This window comes from Eretmochelys imbricata, chromosome 11 (genome assembly GCF_965152235.1).
Source record: "Eretmochelys imbricata isolate rEreImb1 chromosome 11, rEreImb1.hap1, whole genome shotgun sequence".
Classification (NCBI taxonomy): domain Eukaryota; kingdom Metazoa; phylum Chordata; order Testudines; family Cheloniidae; genus Eretmochelys; species Eretmochelys imbricata.
Genome location: NC_135582.1, coordinates 82,491,633 through 82,498,102, shown reverse-complemented (window position 1 = coordinate 82,498,102; position 6,470 = coordinate 82,491,633).

Sequence of the window (6,470 nt, the reverse complement as noted above, 5' to 3'; positions counted from 1 at the left end):
GGAAAAGGTTCAGAAAAGGGCAACAAAAATTATTAGGGGTATGAAACAGCTGCCGTATGAGGAGAGATTAACAGGACCCAGACTATTCAGCTTGGAAAAGAGATGACTAAAGGGGGCTATGATTGAGGTCTATGAAATCACGACTGGTGTGGAGAAAGTAAATAAGGAAGTGTTATTCACTCCTTCTCACAACACAAGAACTAGGGGCCACCAAATGAAATTAAGAAGCAGCAGGCTTAAAACAAACAGAAGGAAGTATTTTTTCAGACAATGCACAGTCAGCCTGTGGAACTCCTTGCCAGAGGATGTTGTGAAGACCAAGTCTATAAAAGGGTTCAAAAAAGAACTAGATAAATTCATGGAGGACAGGTCCATCAATGGTTATTAGCCAGGATGGGCAGGGACGGTGTCCCTAGCCTCTGTTTGCCAGAAGCTGGGAATGGGCGACAGAGGATGGATCACTTGAGGATTCTGTGTTCTATTCATTCCCTCTGGGGCACCTGGCAGTGGCCACTGTTGAAAGACAGGATACTGGGATAGATGGACCTTGGTCTGACCCAGTCTGGCCGTTCTTATGTTCAGTTAAAATAATACAAGCCAACACCTCCAAGGTATGGCTGAGGGAGTGAGTGCATTGAAACACTGCCGGAACCCCAGATGTTTTACACACTGCTTCATGAAGAGCTACTCTCGCTATTCTGGGGGGGGAGGGTTCACTGCTAAGGTCTAGGAGGAAGTCAAGTCTAGAGCACTTAAGAGAAAAACAGGAAAGCCTGATAGAGATTGGGCAGTATTAATGCTATGCCATGCTGTGTGGAGACTTGGCTTCCCCCATCTCCCTCCATGGGCTGTCAGTAGGGCAGAGGCTGTGACTCCAGCTTCCGGGGGAATGACGGGGTAAATGCTGGGACCGATCACAAACAGGACTCAAGGGCTGTAAATCCAGCCTTGCCCAGTGCTGAGCAAAGAAAGCCCATTGGGCCCCCCACAGGGATGTGAAGGCAGGGGCAGAGAGGGGCCTAAGCAAAGCAAGCATAACTCATACAACCTACAAAATTAGGTCTCTGCTTACAGCAGGATGAGAAGAAAATGGAGTTGTAAGAGCAATAACCTGTCTGCTCATATTTGGGTTTTAAGAATCACAGGAGAAAGCTGACTGGGCTCTAGGCAGCTGGTTCATAACTTCCCTCTCCAAGAGCAAAACAGCAGAGAGGTGGGGCCATGAGGGGTCCCGGGCTGGGCCAAAGGAGAGGCAGTGAGAGCAGAAAACCCAGGAAACCCTGCACTCAGAAGGCAGTGCCACACCTCTGTGTTACTTACACCGTGCTTTAAGCCCGGGGGGCAGGTCTGAGCAGGCCTCTCGCACAGCTCCAGCAGGACGTCCGTGCGACAGGGAAAGCTCACGCAGGCCCCGTGGAGACACAGAATGCGAGTCGGCGCAGGCCGGCTCGTGCTGCAGCAGCTTACCTGGCTGGCCAGCTGACAAAGCCACAGTTCAAAAGAAGGAAGAAAAACAAGCAGAGAGAAGCTGCTCCCTATAAAAACGACGATGGGGCTCATGCCCCTGCAGGACCAAACCCCTGCATGCGGATCGGTTCAATTCTGGTCTCTTAGTGGGTGAAATGTTCCTGGTCTCTTAGTCTGAAATGTTCCTGCCATTTATTATCCGCATTGCAGCAGTGTCCCAGCCAGGCGCCAGGGCTCCCTTGAGCCCGGTTTGCTCCGGTCAAAGCGCAAGGAGGCGGTTATGGCCCTGACTCCCCTTACTGTACAAGGAGAGAGAACAGGCACGGGGCGCAAACAGCTGTCTCATCAGGACTACATGAGGCGTCTGCCAGAAGCTGCAGGGCTGTGGACCAGGGCAGTGCGCAGATTCACTATTTTAAAATTGGTAATAGTGTCTATGCCCTGAGATCTACCCATGGTTCCCAGCACTCAGGTCCCTGTGCATGCCACTCTGCTCAGCTTATCCCCGTGGAAATGGCAGGGAGATGGGGGATGTCTGGGGACAATGCAGGTGAGGGCTGCAGTGTATATTTTAATAGTCCGTGGTGATGAAGCTTTTCTCTGGGACGAGGGGGTGGCTCTCTGGGCCCTGAGGTTTGCAGGGTGCTCTCTGGGAGTGGCTGTTTCTGGAGCACCATTGTTCAGGGTGACCCCTCGTCAGACTCACTGAGACTCGCAGCAAGGGCTAATATTGTCTGCAACGATGCTTCGCATCCAGGAAAGAGTAAACCTGCTCTGGTGCTAGGGAGCTGGCCAAGCCCCCCGCCAGCCAGCCTCACGGGTGTGCTTGAAAGACAAAGGAAATTCACATGCAGAGACCTGTGCACAGGTGGAATTGAGGTCCCTGTTGCTGCACACCAGGGCCCTCTGTTCCCTGTGCACCTCTGGAACACCGGAGCAGCAGGGGTCCTGTGGGTGGGAGCAGCAGCTTGAACTCTGCCCCCTGAACCCTATGCCTGGAGGTGCCAACCTCAGCTCCCCATGTAAGTTGACAAAGTAACCAGCAATAAGTCCCCAGGACCAGATGGTATATCACCCAAGAGTTCTGGAGGGACTCAAATATGGAAGTGCAGAACTACTGACTCTGGTATGTAATCGAGGGCTGAAATCAGCCTCTGTACCAGATGACTGGCAGATAGGTAATAAGACAGCAAATGTCATAATGCCATGATATAAATCCATGGTACACCCACAGCATGCAGTTCTGGTGGGGCCATCTCAAAAAAACTATATTCAAATTGGAAAAATTACAGAGAAGGGCAAGAAAAATGATGAAGGGGATGGAACAACTTCCTCATGAGGGGAAAAAAGACTGGGACTGTTCATTTTAGAAAAGAAATGACCATGAGGGGAAAACTCCATCTTTAGAGGTTTTTAAGGCCTGGCTTGACAAAGCCCTGGGTGGGATGATTTAGTTGGTGTTGGTCCTGCTTTGAGCAGGGGGTTGGACTAGATGATCCCCTGAGGTCCCTTCCAACCCTGATATTCTATGATTCTATGATATGATAGAGGTCTCTAAAATCACGACTGGTGTGGAGAAAGTGAATAAGGAAGTATTATTTACTCCTTCTCATAACACAAGAACCAGGGGTCACCTAATGAGACTAACAGGCAGCAGGTTTAACACAATCAAAAGGAAGTATTTCTTTCACACAATGCACAGTCAGTCTGTGGTGCTCGTTGCCAGAAGACGGTGTGAAGGCCAAAAGTATAACTGGGTTTAAAAAAGAATTAGATAAGTTCATGGAGAATAGGTCCATCAATAGCTATTTAAGATGGTCAGGGATGTGTCTCCATGCTCTAGATGTCCCTAAATCTCTGACTGCCAGATGCTGGGACTGGATGACAGGGGGTGGATCACTTGATTTATTGCTTTGTTCTGTTCATTCCCTCTGCATCATCTGGCACTGGCCACTTGTCGGAAGACAGGATATTGGGCTAGATGTGCAGATCTGTGTGTGAGTTTCTCCCCTCCTTTTCCCAGTAATGCTGATACTTAAATTATTCGCAAAAAGAAAAGGAGGACTTGTGGCACCTTAGAGACTAACCAATTTATTTGAGCATGAGCTTTCGTGAGCTACAGCTCACTTCATCGGATGCCCCTTGTTTTAACAAATGCTCAAATAAATTGGTTAGTCTCTAAGGTGCCACAAATTCTCCTTTTCTTTTTGCAAATACAGACTAACACGGCTGTTACTCTGAAACTTAAATTATTGTAATTAGGCATTTGTGTCAGCATGCCATTGGGGCACAGGGACAGTTCACACTTCTTACAGCTATTGTTTTAGGCTCTCTACAGATTATGGTGTACACATCAAGGATATTGGTGTGTACTTCACATTTTCTGGTTTTCCTTGCAATCAGGGTAAGAGACCTTTGTCAACATCTGGAAATTAACCGCAATAGCCCTGTGTGGACACACTTATTTTGGACTAAGAGTGCCCAATTCTGATTTAGTTTAATCCACTTCCATAGTGGATTTGGACATGGAATAAGCTAACTCAGAAAAAGGCACTCTTATTCCAGAATCAGGGGGCGCTGCTCTGGCATAGACATTTTAGTAAATTTCCAGCTGTAAATAAGCCCTATTTGTTTTGATTTTTTGTTTTAAGTGAAAGCTGAGATTACAGAGAACAAGACGGTAGCCTCAAAAAAAGTACTGGAATTGTTCTGGAGTATTCTTCATGATGTAACGAACATGATAACGAGGCGTTGTAAGGACCCACACAATGTTTTGTGCTGGGCGTGTTGGATCTACAACTTCTGATGATAAGTGACACAGCTCTCCGATCGGGGTACATTTTTCTGATACTGACTATACCGATGTACAAATAATAATTCTTAGTATTTATATAACTTTGTGTTTTCAACTCTCTGTACAAATAGTAATGAATTAAACAAAGCAAGGTAGTATGCAAAGCAGAGTAATTAGTTAGGGTAGCCGGTGGAGTGTGTTTCAGTAGCACTATGGGCCGGAGTGGGGAGGGCTTGTGGCCCAAGGAAAATAACATTTTTATAGACACTGCTAAGGTGTATATTCTAAGGAGGGATTAGGAAGGATGGAGAGGACACCCAAAAATAAACATTGTCATGAAAGTATTTGACAGTGCTCTTTTAATATCCCTTTATCAGTTAGTAAAGGCAGGTGTGTTGCCATCACAACATCACAAACTCAGAAATAGGGCAAGAGTAACTGCTTCATGCAAATAACATAGAGCAATTTATGTACATTGTATTTTAATCTTCTAACCCTGTGTCTGCTGACTGCAACTAGACTGGTCTGTGCATGATAATATTGAAAACATTTTAAAAAGCAATGTGATGACATTTTGGGCTTCCTAGACAACAGACTCTGTCACTCAAAGATAAAAAATCTTTAAAATGTCACATCTGCTGTCTCCAAATGGGCTAGATTGTTACATACATAAATTACATTTCTTATATCTGTTTTATAGTTTCAGTAAAGAAAACAAAAACAAAACATGACCACTCACAAAAGCCTTCTTCTACACTGTTGGCATGATTAGCAGCCAGAGTACAAAATTGTCAGTACAGGGATTTCAAAATCAGTGTTACTTTTGATATTTATTTAAATGATTTTGTTTTGCTTCATTATTAAAGTCAACAATATTTAAATGTACAGGATGAAATCCTGGATGCACTGAACTCAATGGGAGCTCTGCCACTGACTTCAATGGAGCCAGGATAACACCCATAATTTGCTTCTAGTTCTGTTGTCAGTACAGCTTATTCCGTCATTACAGAAATAGTGGAGGGAAAAAAAATCTTTACCCAGTTTATGAAAGACACAGGGCCAGATTTTCAAAGGTATTTTTTACAATAACAGCATTTACCTCCTTTGACACATTTTGGGAGCTGACAGTGCATGTAGGAATGGAGTGTTACATCCTACAAGGCCATTTGTGCTTTAGGAAGAAAAACAAGAACTTCCTTCGATTTTGTCTGTTTCGGTCAGAAACTGATTAGGCAACCAATCTAGTGTTTGAAATTGAGCCACCTTCCTCTGCCAGTCTCTGTGCTTGTCCTAAAAGACTTCTGCCCAGCACGAACAGTGACAATCTGGGCTACTGCAATGTCAATTTTATGCAAAAGATTCAAAAGAAAACTTATTTTAAAAATTAACATCCTTAAAAGTATATGGCAGAATTGTATAATAAAATTGTGCAAAATAAGCCCACAGGACCATCTGAATATAAATGCTGCCAGGCACATAACTTTGAGAGCAGCTCTGGTTCCTTTCTTGCTTGTTTATCAGAAGGTGGAAGCCTGCTGAGAAATGCGCTATAATGTAAAGATGAGTGATGCTGCGTGATGGGCCAGATGATATATAAGGTTCAATTCCTAATTTGGACAAATGAATTCCAAAATCAAGTTCCACAGTTCTAGTCTCTGTGTTGGGGCTTCTGAGCTCTCACCAGCACAGAACACAGGCGTTACCAGGTTGGGCCAGACCCAAGGTCCATCCAGTCCAGTATCCTGTCTCTGACAATGGGGAATACCAGGAAGGTGTAAAAACCCTGAGTAGCACAGGTGGGGTAATCTGACCCCCAAACCCTTTAGGGCTCATCCTAATTTGTAATTGCTTTAAGCTTTAAAGTATGAGATTTAATATCCCTTTCAAAATTGCTTAATTAATTATGATAATTCTGGATATTCAACAGGGACAAGTGCAGAGGCCTGCACTTAGGACGGAAGAATCCCATGCCCTGCTACAGGCTGGGGGACTGACTGGCTAAGCCGCAGTTCTGCAGAAAAGAACCTGGGGATTACAGTGGATGAGAAGCTGGACATGAGTCAACAGTGTGCCCTTCTTGCCAGGAAGGCTAATGGCATATTGGGCTACATTAGTGTATATATATATATATATAGTTGCCAGCAGATCAAGGAAAGGGATTATTCCCCTCTATTCGGCATTGGTGAGGCCATATCTGGAGTACTGCGTC